The sequence below is a fragment of the Neophocaena asiaeorientalis genome, unplaced genomic scaffold, assembly GCF_003031525.2.
Source record: "Neophocaena asiaeorientalis asiaeorientalis breed wild unplaced genomic scaffold, Neophocaena_asiaeorientalis_V1.1 scaffold11, whole genome shotgun sequence".
Lineage (NCBI taxonomy): Eukaryota > Metazoa > Chordata > Mammalia > Artiodactyla > Phocoenidae > Neophocaena > Neophocaena asiaeorientalis.
This window is the reverse complement of record NW_020173124.1, coordinates 7,030,789-7,048,187: the sequence shown is the minus strand read 5'-3', so window position 1 is coordinate 7,048,187 and position 17,399 is coordinate 7,030,789. Positions and strand designations below refer to the sequence as shown.

At 38.0% G+C, this 17,399-nt stretch overlaps 1 pseudogene; it reads left to right on the top strand.

The window, feature by feature from the left end:
* The first annotated feature begins 8,676 nt into the window (after positions 1–8,676).
* LOC112399120 (heterogeneous nuclear ribonucleoprotein H3 pseudogene) lies at positions 8,677–9,906 on the top strand (annotated as a pseudogene).
* The last annotated feature ends 7,493 nt before the right edge of the window (positions 9,907–17,399 follow it).

Below are 17,399 nucleotides of genomic sequence, written 5' to 3'. Positions count from 1 at the left end.
ACGGGCCAACATTTATTGAGTGCCTACTCTGTACACATTGTTGGGCTGGGAGATGGGAGTGCTAAAGCTTACAATGAACAAGAACTACTTCCTGCTTCTGTCTTTTGGGGAGACAGATAAGCGTGGAAATAATACAAAAGGGTAAAAAAGGGGCACGGCAAGTGATGAGTGTGAGGGCTGAGAATGGAAGTAGCCAGCAAAACATTTCTAATTTTGAACATTAGCGTGATAGTGCATGGAGCTTTTATTCCTTTTGCAAAAGGAAGAAGAAAAAAATCTGTGATTTTTTAAAATAAGACTATTAAGCTAAACTACTTCCAATAACTTAGAGAAATTTGGTTATTCATGAGAATAACACCTTTTCTAAAAGAAATAAAGTTAATTTTCTACTCTTCTGCAAAGGAGGTCATTAATTATACATTTTAGATTTCGTCAATTTCATTTAGATGAGACTAACATTTTAACTAGATGTCAAAGAGACATAAGGTATTAAGCTAAATACACTGGATTACAATAAATGGTTATTAAAAAACATAATTCTGTTACTCTAATAGTTTTCTCACTTGGGTGTCTCATTGAAGGCCTGAGTTTCACATTTAGGCAGTCAAGTCAATGTACAGCAATTCTGTGAGCTTTAAACAAAAGCTTCTAAACAATTGAGTCATTTCCAGATTAAGGACAGATGGATGGTATCTTTTTTTGAGCACTTAAAAAAACACAAAATCAACAAAGACACTGGCATCCACAGTAGAAACTATCTATCTGCAAAAGAATCAACATACCTCTTATCCTGCTCCCACTAGGAATTTACTATTTTTGAGATAGGAACTTTATCTTGAAAAAGTTTAATGCATGTGATCCTGTGTTTTGGTGACTGTCATCGCCAACAAATGTAGGAAAAGAGAGAAGAAAAAGCTAAGAGTGCTTGCTGTTTGACATGCTTGGTGATTTTCCCAGGTTGCTGTTCTGCGTTCATTTCCTACTGTTTTTCAAAAACTGCCCTCTGATTGGACAGCCCCCTATCAAGATAAACAGAAGTAACACCATGCTCTCTCCAATACTGCATGGGGTAGCCAGAGCCATCTTTCATTTTTCACCTCGTCTTCTGCTCCCTTGGCCCAGATTCACAAACGGAGAATTGTTTCTTTTTTAAATTATTTTTTTCTTAAGGAATCCAATGAAAAATGTTAATCGATTTTAACTGTTTTTTAATTAAACCAGTGTGTGTGTATGTGTAGGGGGGAGAGCATTCATGTTCCAATGAAGATTTAAATTAATGGTTTTCTAGAATATAGTTTGGGGATTAAAAAGTTTCTTTAAACCCTCTGAATTCACACATCTGGAGGGAAATTTGAATAGTTCCAACAGTTGTGTGATGGGAGGCTGGTACATGTGGGTTGCATCTGTCTGACCCTGCTTTCCTGTCCTAGGGTCTATCCCGTAAGCACAGCAAAGCAGTAAAGAGGAGTGAGGGGAACTGTACCACAAAAGGTAAGATAGTAAGTCAGACTCATCTTGGATTTTGTCCTGCATGGAATTCTCAGGCTGGTCATACATATTTCCCCTATATTTTTGCATGTTCTTATTTTTGTATTTGTTCAGTCTCTGTGAGATTTGTTTTGAGTTCTTTAAGAGGTATGGTTACTATCTTCTGCTTCCCATTTCCCCACACAGAATCTATTTCAGCACTCCACACATAGTGGCTATTTAATAGATAACTGTTAACAGACTGACCTTTTTTCTCCCAGTAACTGACTGAAATTGGGTTCTCGTTTTTTTTTCCTTTTTTCTTCATTTTGTTCTATGCAAAATCAGTGACCTTAATCTGCACCGTGGTACATAAAGAAAAGGGATCACTAGAATTGACATGAATTTGAAACAGCAAAGAAATGGGTCATCCAAATTGAATTAAAGGATGTGGAGACTTTATGCATAAAAGAAGCCTCTGCTTTGTAAGTGGCCACTTACTATTAGTAATCATCACTTATTTTTTTGTTTCCAACTATCGTGGACTTGATTTTCTTCAGAGTGGCTTCAAAAGATTTCTAAGAGCAAGCTCATCCTTTTAAAATGCTTATTTACAGTTTTGCCTGCTCTTTTCAATGTGAGGTACAGGCATTAAACTGTAAGATTCCTGTTAAACATGGTTGAAGCTGTGGAGATAAATTCCCAAATGAAGGGGCAAAAAAATACCCTTTAGTATTCCTTAAGAGGAAGAAGCAATTGCAATTTTGGAGAGCTTCCCTCTTTCCCCTTTTCATTCTGTCATCATTTTGCTTTATTAGAAAACAAGTACCCATCTGTTTTTTATGTGAAGAAATGTTTCTTAATTGTGTTTATATGAAAGCCAATAATTCCAAGAAACTTGATTAATCTACGGCAATAAATAAACGACTTCAAGAAAGTACTTATAAAGGACACTACCCTTCAAGTTTTCAGTTTTTCTCACATTCTTAAGTTTCTTGGGTAAAATTCTTCTTGATTTCCCAATTGCTACTAATTTTTATTGCAATTATTACTGAAAAAGGAAGGTCAATAGGAGAAAAATGAATCATGGCATAAAAGAGAAAATTTGTAGCAGCTACCTGAGCTAGGGCTTATCTTTCAGAAGGGCAATTGGATAGATGTAGAGCCAAAGGAACTAGTATTTAAAAACCCATTTTAGCCATGTCCTCACAGGAAAAGTCTATGTCTAGACAACATGGCCTATTAGTCTGATCAGAAAAAATGTCAGACTTTTCAATTTGACAGAGATTTTCCCACATAAATATAATTGTATATATTGTAACATGGAATCTAGAAATATCAATGCCAACACATGAAATAGTTGATATAATCCCTCGGACTCTCACTGGTTAAATGTTTCAGTTCAACTCTTTGTTAGATGGTCCCTGTTGATTAATTCACTTGAATAAGCTACTGTTAGTGCATATAATTGGTTATATAAGCAGAACCATAAAGTTTTCAAAAAAGTATTCTGATAAGGCAATTGTGGAATAGATATGAATTTCCTTCTCATCTTCTTGCTTCTAAAGTAAATTATAAGAATAAATTTCAGAAGGAAAAACAATATATACTTATTCAGAATGTTTTGCTATTTGGACTATAGACCACCTCAAATACTTTGGAAATTTGAAATTTACTTATAATGCATTTTCACATACATCCAAGAAACTGATCAATGATAATCCAACACCAAAACATCATTTAACGAATAGTGCTTGTGAAGCCTATGTGTACCAGGGACTGTGCTAAACTCTATGAGACACAAGCTTCTTTCCCAATGAAGGTTATAGGCTAGTGGTTCTGAAACTAGAGAAATAAATGGCATCTGAGATGGGTGTGAGCATTCTGGGAATTAATCCTCATTAATAGTTGTTCTTCTAATGACTAACAGATGCTGTGAACAGGTATAAGGTGCACTTCTGGTAATGAGTAGGGGTTATCTTGGTCTTGGTGAAGGCAAATAGAGGAGAAGCCCTAGGTATCTTTGAATTTGACTAAGGGAGAACAGAACAGGTTTTTCACTATCTAGTTGAGGAAGTGGAAAGGAGACCTGAAAAGAGAAATGGTTCACCCACGTATATGAGGTTTAAAAAGAAAACAGAATTAGACAAAGAAGAGAATGGAATATATTTTCAGCTTCACGTGTCCATATTTTATCCCTAGCAATCTTGAAGAGAGCTTTTTTAACTTCAGTTGGTGTTCCCCTATGAGATGCCAATAACAAAGGCAATAAATCCCAGCCCTATTCAATTCTGAAGTCTTGGTCTCTTTTAGCTTACTAACACGGCCTTGGAAACCCAATAAAATATGTAGGATTATTGATGGTGATGGTGTAGCTGAGACCAGTATGCAGTTTAGCAACAATATATGTGTTTATTGTTTTATTGTAAATTAACAGTTGTGTATGTATACTTAATTTGTGTGATCAAACAAACTTATACTTAAATCTCCTCTAGATATACTGATGGCCAATATTAACAAGAATTAAAAAAAATAATTGTCAGAGTCACACATTTTCTCCGTAACACATAGTTAATTACACAACTGAGGGATCAAAGTCTTGTGCTATGAAAGTATGTTTGCTTTTCACACCAGGGAGCCAAGTTTAGCAGCCCTTGAGGAATTCAAACAGAAACTGTCTACTAGTCAGAGGCCTAGTAAAGGACATAGTTAGATAAAAGCCGAGGGAATAGAAAGACAAGCATAGGCACAATCCATCCACTTTTGTTTATAGTTCTTTTTTCTTAGTGCCTACTACATGGGTTTCCATCTTTCGTCTATAAACTGTCCAGTTTTAGTTGCAAGCCACAGTACTCTGGCTAGTTTAAAGAGAAAGAGATTAATTATTAAAGTATCTTCAGATAGCTCACAAAATTTCTATGGGAGCCACTGAACAAGGTTTGAATGCCACACATGCTTAAACAATACAACTTGCAGCTCTGCTCCACCATGTTGCAGGACTGTTACTAGCAAGAGAACACTGCTGCCACCCTCCACTGATTGCGCTTGTTGCCACATGCCAGACACCTTCTAAAGAATCAGATACTACCACTCCCCCATTTGCCAGAAGGTCAGTTTCCCTACATGTGGCCACTGGTTCATGTTGCTACCTTCCATGTTTTACTTCTGGAGTCTTCTATGGGTGTATTTGCTCGACACAACCTAGGTCTGATGCTTGCACTGTAGCTGTAAGTGAGACTGAAAGAAGTAGTGTTCTTTTGTTTGTTTACTTTTGTTTAATTCTACTTTGGCAGGGCTAGATTCATAATATAAGAATCTATTGAAATTTTGATAATGTTCAAAAGCTATCAGGCAGCTACAAATGACAAAGTTCTAAAGGCTATGACTAAAGAAACTTAGTGAGGACACATTTATTTCAGGATGAGCTAGAATTTAAAATTAAGTGGTACATTAACAGGATGTGCTGACTAAAAGTTGGAGGCTAAGATCTTTTTTGAATCTTGACGTGCAGGATTTGGACAAATTGTAATTTCTAACTTGCAAACATCCAAAATACCTAGGGATAAACTTAACATGAAATATGCATGACTGACGAAGTGTGCTGAGGGGCATAAAAGGAGACAAAAAAATGGAAAGACATCTTTTCTTGGCTAGAAACAATCACTAATGTTAAGATGTCCATGATCTCAAAGTCAATCAAGGTATGAATGGTAATCCTAGTCAGAATTCCAAATGGGATTTTTTGGAGGGAACTTGACTAAATGATTCTGAAGATTCTAAAAGATTCCTTATCTAAAACATAATCTTAGATCATGAATATAGCCAACAATATTCTGAAAAATATAATAGTCAATGAATATAGCAGCCAATAAAATTCTGAAAAAGAAAAGTGATGATGGGTAACTTTCCCCAGCATCAAGGCATTATTAAGTAAGCAATGTGGTTTTGCTAGGACAGGAATAGAGAGAGGACGAGACAAAACAATGAGTCTAGAAGGAGACTCAAGTTAGTAGGGGAATAAAATATATGATAAAGATGGCAATATCTAAAAGATGGATACTTTAATGAATAATGTTAAGAAAACTGTTTAGTCATTCAGAAAAAAAAAAGAGCTCAATACTGACTTCACTTGTTACGTTAATATAAAATCCAAATGGATTAAAGATTTAGTGTAAAAAACTAAACCATAGAATTAAAAGACAAAAACCAAGGGTAGCTAGTATTACACTCTTGTGGAGGAGAAAGCCTTTTACCATCATACATACACACTCCCCCTCATATATACCATAAAGAAAAATATTAAAACACTTAAGTATAAAAATTTTTTAAATTGATTATTTTTAAGAAACCATGAAAAACAACAGAAAAAACAAACTGGGAAAACTATTTCAAACAAATGTTTGAGAATGTATGTGAAAATAAAACCAGGTGACAATACATTCTTGTGTTTAAGGAAAACAGTTTTCAACCTTTTCATACACATGCAACATATATGGACTGACAATCTGTGTCTCTTCCATAATTTAGTCCCTTTATAGAATTGTCATTGACTGTGTGTTTTATAGAACCTAGTAAAGCAATGCTGAAAACTTTTTTAAAGATTTGGTTAATTCATCTGGCAAATTCTTAAAGTTCAAGGAGCATAGTTGTTTAAAAAAAAGTTTGTTGTCTGCTGTATTAAATCTAGTTTTGTATATTGACTATGTTTCCCTTGACAAAAAAGTCTTTAGATAAGTTGCATTTCCATAAAAAGTAATGAAAAGTCTGCTGGTATTATGCAGACTCTTCTAACTTCTTTTGCTTCACTGGATCCGAGGAAGAGAAGGCAAGATTTTTAAAAGGGGGATTGTGTTCCCTTCAGATTGTTATTCTAAATCTGACTTGATGGCAGAATCCAAAGTACATCATCTCCCAGATAAAGCTAGCTGCTTGCCAGACTGCTCTGTTACAATTGAACTGTAAATGGCTCACATCAGCACATTCTGTCAACTTTATATAAACCCCACTTTATGTAATGTGATTATAGATCCCCTGAACACTGTTCTGTACCTGCAGCTTGCAGACTGATTCTCTTGATATTCTCTGTCAGATATGATGACCAGGAAAAGCAGCATGGGCTGTTGAGGATACAGGCAGAGAAAACAGGTGGCTAGTGCCTGCTTGTTTCATTTTTCTAGAAGCCTGTTACCCCGTGTTCAAAAGAGAGTAGGTAACTATGTTCTCTCTTACCTTTACTCCCAAGCATTTACTCCTTGATCCCTGTATTTATCACATGCAGAGATGTTTTGGGGATGGCTTACTTTGACCAAAGGCCCTGAGCACTCCATAAGAAGAGCACGTGATCCACGTGGTCAACATGCCAGTCTTCACAACGGGATTTATCCAGGAAAGCTTCACTCTCCGTTTCTCTTTGACGCTATGATTCCCTGTGGTCCCTGATAATGCTGCCTTGATGGCATAAAGAGTTGCTGGAAGATTCAGTTCAGATCGACAAGCATTTATTGAACCTCTGCTGGGTGTAAGCACTGAGTGAGGAACTGGGGATGCAAGGCATATAATGCAAGATCTCTCTTTTGTGGAGGTGACAGGCTAGTGGCAAGACAGACAAAAATCAGAGTTTCAATGCAATATGATTAATGCTGAGATAAGACTCCTGGATGCTGAGTACAGGAAGAGGTACTTAATTTAACCTGGAAAGTTAATCCAGGAAAGGTTTCCTGGGGAGATGATGCCTGAGCTGAGTCTTGAAGATTGAGAAAGAATTGTATAAGTGGGAAGGGAAATCCACACAAAAAGTACAGCCTGAAAAACATCACAGAGATGTGAAGTAGCATGGGCACGTGGGCACGGAAACTCCCAGAAATCAGAATTCTTGTAGGGGAATTTTTCAGATGTGGGTGGGAGATGAGGCTGAAGAAGGTAGCAGGTGTCAGACTGAGAGGGAACTGGATGCTGCGCTACAACCTTGGGCTTTATCCTATAGGAAATGCTGAGTCCTTTATTCCTTGCTTTCTCTCGTACCCACGTTCAATCCTTCAGCAAACCCTCTTGACCAGGTATGCCAAATTTGACCACCATCACCATCACAGTCCAAGCTCCCATGGATCACAGCAGTAACTCCACAATTATAGTGGGAATAAGTCTCCTTCCATTTTGGCTCTCCTAAAGTCTACCCTTTTCACAGAAGTGAGAGTGGTCCCTCTAAAATGTAAATCAGATAATAACATTCCCCAGGGAGTGCTCAAACCTCCAATGGCTTCTTCACATCTAAAATAAAATCCACATTCTTACCAAGGCCTGGAAGGCAAATCCTTACTTGAATTGGCCCCTGCCCTGCTCCCCACTTTGCCTTCAACCCCCTTACACACTGGGCTCCAAACTCACAGGCCGCCTTGATGTGCTAGAACATGCTGACATCTCTCTGACTCAGGCGTTTGCACTCGTTAATCCCTCTGCCTATTGTGCTCTTCCTTCCTTCCTGTCCATCTCTCATGGTCGACCCTCTCCCTTCACTCCCTTCTGCTGAGACAGGCCCATCCTGTCTACCCTTTCTAAGATACCCCCACCTCCATCACTCTCTGTCTCTCTTTCCTACTGCATATGTCATTGTACAGTTGTCTTCTTATTGCCTGTCTTACCTACAGTAATGCAAGCTTCAAGAAGGCAAAAATGTATCTGTTTTGTTTACTGTTGTATTCTCAGTGCTGGAGCACTGGGGATTTGTTGAATGAATAAAGGAATGAATTCAGAACCATTCAAAACTTGGGAGTGAAAGGATCAGGTGTGTGTTTTAGGCTGGTCACTCTGGCTGCAATGTGGAGTATATAAGGGGGTAGATTTGGGGTAAGGAAGGTGGGTAGACAGGAGTTAGAGAGACCAGTTTGGAAGTTCTTGTGTTAGTCCAGGTGAACAGTATGAAGGACTGAACTAAGGCAGTGGTATTTGGCATGAAGGAAGAGGAGATCGACTTAAGAAGTGTTTTGGAGATAAAACTGGCCAAACATGATCAAATTACATCTGGGCCTCTCTTCAGACTCTTGGCTACATAAGGGGATGATAAAGGATACTGGAGCCCTTAGCGGTTGCTGCCGGAGACGGTTGGAAGAACCGTTGTGGGAGCGCTGCACGAGGCGGGCGACTTCTCCCTGCTCACGACCGGACCCTGCGAGCAGCGGAGTCGGCGCTACTGTCGCCCGACAGGCATTTAAATCAAATGGTATTGAGATGGATTAGGTTATGAAACATAATGGTCCAAATGACGCTAATGATGGGACAGTACGACTTCGTGGACTGCCATTTGGTTGCAGCAAAGAGGAAACAGTTCAGTTCTTTCAAGGGTTGGAAATCGTGCCAAATGGGATAACACTGACGATGGACTACCGGGGAGGGGCACAGGGGAGGCCTTCGTGCAGTTTGCTTCAAAGGAGATAGCAGAAAATGCTCTGGGGAAACACAAGGAAAGAATAGGGCACAGGTATATTGAGATCTTCAGAAGTAGCAGGAGTGAAATCAAAGGATTTTATGATCCACCAAGAAGATTGCTGGGCCAGCAACCGGGACCATATAATAGACCAATAGGAGGAAGAGGGGGTTATTATGGAGCTGGGCGTGGAAGTTATGGAGGTTTTGATGACTATGGTGGCTATAATAATTATGGTTATGAAAATGATGGCTTTGATGAGAGAATGAGAGATGGAAGAGGTATGGGAGGACATGGCTATGGTGGAGCTGGTGATGCAAGCTCAGGTTTTCATGGTGGTCATTTTGTACATATGAGGGGATTACCTTTCCATGCAACCAAAAGTGACATTGCTAATTTCTTCTCACCACTAAATCCAATCCGAGTGCATATTGATATTGGAGCTGATGGCAGAGCAACAGGAGAAGCAGATGTAGAGTTTGTGACACACGAAGATGCAGTACCTGCCATGTCTAAAGATAAGAATAACATGCAACATCGATACATTGAACTCTTCTTGAATTCAACTCCTGGAGGTGGCTCTGGAATGGGAGGTTCTGGAATGGGAGCTTATGGCAGAGATGGAATGGATAATCAGGAAGGCTATGGATCTGTTGGAAGAATGGGAATGGGGAACAGTTACAGTGAAGGATATGGTACTCCTGATGGCTTGGGTGGTTATGGCTGTGGTGGTGGAGGCAGTGGCGGTTACTATGGGCAAGGTGGCATGAGTGGAGGTGGATGGCGTGGGATGTACTGAAGCATAACCACCGATATAAAAGTCCTGACAACAGCATCTGGTCTACTAGACTTTCTTACAGATTTAATTTCTTTTGTATTTTAAGAACTTTATAATGACTGAAGGAATGTGTTTTCAAACTATTATTTGGTAAAGCAACAGATTGTGATGGGAAAATCTGTTTTCTGTAGGTTTTATTTGTTGCATACTTTGACTTAAAAAAATAAATTTTTATATTCAAAAAAAAAGGATACTGGAACTGTAAGTGGTCCAGAATGAGAGGGAGCAGCCAGTGCTTTTCCATTTCAGCATTTCCATGGATTCAAACTGCTGAGGCATTCATGTGTCCCTTGTGAAGCACAGAAGCATTGTCTTGCTGCAGATCCCTATGACTACAATGAGTTGGATGTATCTTTGGCACCAGATAGATGTTCAATAATAGTTTTAATGATAGTTTCTACAGCAATTGGGTTTACCCTAGAGGCTGCCCATCTCTCTAATGACTAGGGCCAAGCCAGCTTATCTTATAAGATCTGGCAAAATTACAGTGTGAACTGGTAATGCCGTGGGCTGTTTGACAAATTATACCAGGTCTGTCTCTGAGGAACTTATCTGAGCCTCCAGAGACTTCAAGAATACTGACTTCAAAGGGAGTACTGTGCTATTATGAACACTACAAACCATGTACCTAGCAAAACAAGAAGGAGATCCACAGTGCCTAACTTACAGAAGTATTTGATCTGCTTGAAATTTCTGAAAATGTATTTGAGCTGTTGAAATTGACACTTCGTAGAGTGTTACAATTTTGTTTTCAACATGGCTTGGGAAAGTTCTTTTTAGCTTGGGAAAATTTATTATCTTAGCCAAGGAAAGAATTATGTGGCCTCAAATCTATAAACTTTCAATCCAAGAGAGATTATGAAATTATTTTGGATGATTGAGACAGAGGTCTTTCCAAAGAAAAGGTTTATCACATGGGTGATTTAAAACACTACTAAAATTGCCTCTCTAAGCAATGACCTAGAAATCTGACAATGCGATAATGAATTCTCAAACAAATAAAACAAACAAACACAAAAATCACATTGGAACATTTCACAATTGGCAGGATGAAAACTGGCAACAATGACTTCTGGAAAAGTGAATTGGATCTTATAGCATTAAAATGAGTTTGGGGACTATAACATGAAGTCAACAACTGTGTGAGAATTTTGGAATGCTTAATTTCCCACAATCTCATCATTTCTCTGCCTGACAATTGTAATTATTCTTCATCGACTTGACAGTCAAACTTGCTTCCTGTAGTGATAATATACCTGCTACCATGCTGACCATATTGGAGAAACGGCTTTTTCTTTGATAGGTTTGTTCATTTTGAAGCTAACTTTCTGTGTTATTCTAACAACTCTCTTACATTATTCATTATCTGATTGACATCCATATTTCTGACAGTAGTTTTCAACTTTGGAAAAAATGAGATACATTCTTGTCCCCCTGATTATGAAGAAAAGACTACTTCACTCATGTCACATATTAAAACTTAGGCAAATTGTGATATACTACTTCAGAAAATATTGGACATTATTGTATGCTTCCAAAACTTCCAAGGTCATTAAGTAATCATGGATTTAATGCATGAGACATTATAAAGGAATCTAATTCTATATAGTTTGAGAATATATGGATGGGACACTAAGACCAGGTTGTATGGTAAAAAAAAAAAAAAAGAAAAATAATAGAATAATTATAAAGTAGAAGTGCTTGATAGTTATAAAAGCTATTGATTTGAAATCCATTCACTTAATTATTTATTCAATAAGTTTTTACTTACTTCTGAGAAGGTGACATTTGAGCAAGACTTAAAGGAGGTGGTGGAGTAAACTTTGCAGAGATACACAAGGAAACACCTTTCTAAACAGAGGGAAGTGCCAGTGCAAAGGCCTTGAGGAGAAACCACGCCTGGAGTATTGGAGAAGGAGCAAGGAAGAGCATAGAAGCTGTGGGCTGGATCAGAGTAATGCACTGGTTGGGGGGCGATGAGGTCCAGGGGTGACAGGGTTTATACAGGCCAATGTAGGAATTTGGGCTTTATTGTGGGTAAAATGGGGAGGGCTTACAGTGCTTTGACATGTCATGACTTAAGTTTTAAAAGAGTCAGTCTGTCTGGTGTATTGAGAATAGGTTGCAGGGGGTATGGGTGGAATCAAGGAGACTCTTTAAGGGGATAATACAGGATGGTGGCTTCAACGGGTGGGAGCAGTGGAAGTGGTAAGCAGTGGTCAGATTCTGGATGTATTTTAAAAATATAAATTCTTTACTACTGTTGGATGGATTGGCGAAGTGAGAGAAAGGTGAAAGTTAAGGACAACTCTAGGGGTTTTGGTGAGCAAGTGGCAGGAAAGAGTTGTCCTTTCTGTTAGATTTTTAGAAGATTACCACTGGGTGACTTCAAATGACAGAAATGTATTCTCTCACAGTTCTGGAGACTATAAGTTCAAAATCATGGTGTTGGCAAATTTGCACTCCCTCTGAAGGTTCTAGGGGATAATCCATTCTTTGTGTCTTCCAGCTCTGGTGGCTGTCAGCTTTCATTGACTTCCCTTGGCTATATCATTCCAATCTCTGCCTCTATGACTCCTGCTCTCTGTCTCTTAGGGTGCTTGTCTTAGGCCTCACATGGGGTGATTCAGGATGATTCTATCACAAGATCCTTAACTATACCTGAAAGTCTCCTTTACTAAATAAGGTGATGTTCACAGGTTCCAAGGATTTGCACTTGGATATATTTTGGAGGGCCCATTATTCAACCCATTATACCATTCACTGAAATGAAGGAGATGGTGAGAAAAGCAAATGAGGTGAGAGAGGGATGTATACAGTTTTAATTTTAGCTGAGAGGACACCTGATAACTGCCTGAGTTGTTGAATTAAATAATCAGGTATTATTATTAAAGATATTCATTCTATTGGTCATGTAAAAGAAAACGTTATCAAATCCCTGTAAAAATCCAACATTCTGTTCAAATTTAGCCATTAGCCTCATTCTTCATTTACTATTTTAACTCAAGCTGTTAAAAGAAGTGAGTTGTTCATGTTTGAATTTTATTTCCACTCCTTTCCACCAATCTATGGTTTGTTTAAAAAAAAACATTTATTCGATGGATATTTATTTGGTGTCTAGAGTGTGCAGTTAACCATGCTAGGCAATTCAGACATGGAAAGATTATTAAGAAATAATTTCTATTACTAAAGAACTTATAGATAATAATTTGGCTCAAACTAGTGTCCCCCTCCCCCCCCATTCTATCCTAATGTGACTTATTACGCATCTAGCTTACTTACAGTAGGTGTTTGGTGAGTGAGAATATAGGTGACTGAGTTTCCTTTGCTTATTAAGATTTATAGGGGTCACAAATCCAACTTTTTGTTTCACAATCTCTCGCCCTCATTACAGTGAGAAAGTTTAGGCAATCATAGATAGTGAGCTGTAGGCTCCAAAAGTACTTCAAAATGCAGGAACAAGACACCAGAATGAATACATAGTGGGTGGAATCAGTTTACTTGGAGAAGCTTTTCCTAGAAATAACCCATCCTACACTCTGATTTGGAGAAGAGTTTGCTGAAGAGACAGAAGTGCCGGGAAACAAGCACCATAAAATGTAACTAATGTAAAAGAAACTGTAATCCTAGAAATGGAAACATGTTAGAAACAAATGGTCCTTATGGAGTTTAGGAAAAGGAAAGTCGGTGAGTAATTTCAGTGTTTATCCTTGACTGTTCAACAAGGGCAAGAGACTATGTTTTATGTCACTAGTAATCTTGATTAGATCACTTGAAAGGTGACAACTTCTCTGATTTCTCAGACAGCTTGATTTAAATAGTTGACATGACTATACAACCTCCTTTGCAGTGAATCTGGGCTCAGCAGACAGCAGATTGTTATTATAAAGAGTTTGGAGTGCACTGCCTGACCTATAAGCTCCACAAAGATTAGCTACTATTATAAATTATTATTTTATTTTCCTTGCTCTTTATTATTTCTCCCAGTATGATCAAACTGTTGGGGGTGAAACTGATGAAATTGAGTTTGTAACTTTCTTGGCCAGTCTAGACTGTGATGATTCTGATGATTAGTTATTTAACTAACCACTCCTGAAACAGTTTACCAGTTCTGTCCTAATATAACGACAAGAATATTTCCTCACATTGAGCTAATATTTGTTGATAATTGTCATGTATCATCACCTAATGATTGTCTCCTTGTTTAATCACACTGAAATGCTGTTTGATTATGCCCTTCTTCCACAAACACCTTTTAATAGGTCAGTGGTAGCCTCCAAATAGTCTAAACTCCTTAAAGTAGTGTTCAAGACCTGCTTGTTATCATTTAATTCCAAACTGATTCCAACTTACTTTTCCCACCACATCACCATATTATTTCCAGGCTACCACCGAAATAGATTATTAATCACATTCCCCCTTTAAAAAACGTATGCTGTCCTACCTCTATGCCTTTGCCTATGTGCTTCCTGGAATAATCCAACTTCCTACAGTTATTCATCTCCTGTTAGGCTCCTTACTATTGCTCAAAGGCCACCTCCTCCACCAAACATTTCCAGTTCTCTCGGGCTGGAAATGACTGATGTAAAACATTGTGGTTCATGGGTCTACTTTTATGATGTTTGCCATTTCACAGTAATTTGTCTACATGTGGGAGATGTAGTGTGATATCACAGGAAGGAGCTAATGCTTCTTGGACTCAGACCCAAGTCCTGCTAACTAGTTTTATAAACTTGAAGCACTTACTTAAAATCTGTGAGCTTAGTCTCTTCATCTGTAAAATGAGAATAGTAATACCTACACTATCATGTTAAAATGAAGATTAAATGAGATAGTATATGTGCTGTAAAGCTCTTGGTGCAGTCCTTCGCACATTATGTGACCAATATATGTTTGAAATTATTATTTTACTGCTATTATTATGTCCTCCCCTACTTAAAGACTATAGTCATTTTGAGGTCAAAGACCATGCAGTCTCATTTCTCTTTATATTCTGCTTAGCATAGCATCTTGTACATAGGTCTTCCTTTGCTAAATTTGTGAGTGTGTGTGTATCAGTTTTGCCTCTCCAACTATATTATACATTTCTGAAAGTCAGTAACAATGCCATGTGCACTATAGTATATATGTTTAGTGCCCAGTTAAAGGCTGGTGTAATGTGTATATACCCAGGTAGGAATAAGACCTGTTTAAGCACCCTCTGCTAGGAATGACACTCCTACACTAGTCACTTTGGGCAGCTGAATCTTGACTGCAGTTGTTACTTGATGTCTTGGGGATCACTTCTTCCAAACAACATTCTTTAATAAGGTTTGAAGGAATTGTACGCAATTGAGAATAACTGAACCCGTGATATGAAATTAGTACTCTTATACTTAAAACTAAGTTATACTTGAATATATGCCAACATATTACAGTGAATATTGAATGTTATTCTGATGGTGACATTCATCTCTTTCCATGAGGGAACTGGTGAAATCTTAGGTAAGTGTGGATCAGAAAAATATCTCTGACCTAGTGTTGACCCCTTTGTATGGTTCCTTTTGTGGGTCCTACACTCTGCATGTCCTACATCTTCCTGCCTCAGAATAGACATGCATTGCCTCAGACTCAGGATTACTACTGGAAGAGGATATTTAGTTGTTATGTTTACAGTTGCTTAGAACAGCCTTTAAGTAGAATTTTCATGAACCATTTCTTTAGGTAATTGCATCATCAAATGTAATTTGCATCAAATCCATTATTGCATCAAATACATTACTGCATCAAATGTAAGGGGATTCCTGGCCTCCCTTATATTCTACAAAATCCTTGCCCCAATCTTGGTCCCTGGAGTGGGAATGTTCTTTGCAAGCATTGCTGCAACTCCAAGAGTTTCTGGATTTGCCCTATATTGAAGGACTGAAAAAAATTTATGTATTTCCATGGATTTTTGACATAATGGAGCAGCCACTGGTTGGATTCAATAATGAAAAATAATACTCTGTTGTGTAGAAATCATTTCTATGGCATTCTGTATGTCATAGACAAATATCTTCTATGCCTACCTCTAATTTAAAAAAAAAATTAAGGGCTTCCCTGGTGGCGCAGTGGTTAAGAACCCACCTGCCAATGCAGGGGACACTGTTTCAAGCCCTGGTCTAGAAAGATCCCACATACCGTGGAGCAACTAAGCCCATGCTCCACAACTACTGAGCCTGTGCTCTAGAGCCCACGAGCCACAACTACTGAGCCTGCGTGCCACAACTACTGGAGCCCACGCACCTGAAGCCCGTGCTCCACAGCAAGAGAAGCCACCGTAGTGAGAAGCCTGTGCACTGCAAAGAAGAGTAGCCTCTGCTCGCTGCAACTACGGAAAAGCCTGCATGCAGCAACAAAGACCCAATGCAGCCAAAAATAAATAAATAAAATTAATTAAAAAAATAAATTAAAAAATTAAGCATTGCTTGAGCTACATGGCACTATTAAACGCTCAACACTTACTGAGTAACTTTGGAGTTTATGTTATTATTCTTACAGTTTATAAGATGTTTGAATCCTATGAATAACAAAACTCCCAAATACTTACTTATCTAAATTCACAGTATCTGAGACGTGTCTTGTGACAGTCATGTAACCTATATATCATCCTCACAAATGAAGCTTAGGCAATTATATATCACTATGGAAGTGGAACGATTACAAACTAATTGTATTAAGTCAGGTTGGAATAACATTATCATAGTATGAAGGAGTAAATTCAGAGATGAAGGTGAGATGATGAATGGAAATTAACAAGAAATTTGAAATCACTTAAACATTTTCTCTGGTGGATTGCTCCCCAGAGTCTCTCTTAATTCTTCATCAGTTATGTGATATACATTGTACATGGTTTTGCAACATTAAAACTGTCTCTCTTATAGATACTGTAATTTATTTTTAGGTAACAAAACTGGATTTTTGTTTGGAGAAGATAATTTTTGAAAGGGAAGGGAAGTTATAATTCAATCATATCTTCACAGCTGGATAGAAATTAATTTTAGTTGGTGTTAGAAAAATTAAGTGCTATAACGTTTTTCTCTTTGAATAAATGGAATTTTAGCTCTGATAGTGAGTCTCTAGTGTCACCTGTCTTATTTTAACAATTGGGAGAAACTGAGAGATATTCAAAGACACACAGGAGTTGTAACACAACTTAAGTCTCTTGACTTCTAATCCAGGGCATTTTTCACTACTTTTCATTCTTTCTCTAATTCTTTTAATTGTAAAATTATATCAGAAAGAACTACTGTTATGGACTGAATGTTTATATCTCTCCCAAATTCATATGTTGAAACCCTAACTCCCAATGTGACTGTATCTGGAGATGGGGCCTTTATGGAAGCAATTAGGGTTACATGAGGTCATGAGGATGGGGCCCTGATGATGAGATTAGTGCCCCTGTACGAAGAGACACCAGAAAACTTGCTGACTCTCTCTACGCTATGTAACGACGCAGTGAGAAGGGAGCTGTCTGCAAGCCAGGAAGAGAGCCATTATCAGAAAATCAAACATGCTGCCACCCTGACCTTGGAGTTGCAAGCTTCCAGAATGGTGAAAAAATAAATTTCTGTTTTTTAACCCATCCAGTCTATGGTATTTTGTTATGGTAGCCCAAGAAGTCTAATATAACCAATAAAAGAAAAAAAATACTTT